A 597-nucleotide genomic window follows, 5' to 3' on the forward strand; every position below is an offset into this window, starting at 1 on the left:
TATGAAAATTAATAAAATATAATTATAGAAAAAAAAAAGAAAGAAAAAAAAATTTTTATGTACATTAAACTAATCTAGATTATATCCAAAATAATTCAATTACTAAGTCCTGGGATTTGGGTTTACTTTTCATTTTTTTAAGGATGAGTTCCAGTAAGGAATTGCTCCACCAACCTGATGGCACCTAGTTTGCATGCACTAGCTACTCTCTTTATTGTCTCTGAAAACCTGCTGGAGTCACTTCCAAATATACAGTATAGAACAGCATTAACAGTGTAGCATAACCTGGCCATTCAAGCTTAAACACATTCTCTTATTTTATAATATGAGAGGAACGGAGTTTTTTCTTTTTTTCTGCATTATTTTAATTGCATGTTTAGTGTTGTTGTTGTTAGGTGCCGTCAAGTGGAATACAATCCATAGAGACCCTATAAACAACAGATCTGAACCCTGTCCTATCCTGTGCTATCCTCTCACTTTCTGACATACTCTCGCCCATTGCAGCAGTCCCAATCTGAGCTTTACATCTGACACTATAACTATCAGTGTTCTTCTACTCTTCACAGGGTTTTGAGATACTTGCTGTTTAAGAACTGG

This window comes from Elephantulus edwardii, unplaced genomic scaffold (assembly GCF_000299155.1).
Source record: "Elephantulus edwardii isolate Elephantulus edwardi_28Jun2011 unplaced genomic scaffold, EleEdw1.0 scaffold00199, whole genome shotgun sequence".
NCBI classification, from domain to species: domain Eukaryota; kingdom Metazoa; phylum Chordata; class Mammalia; order Macroscelidea; family Macroscelididae; genus Elephantulus; species Elephantulus edwardii.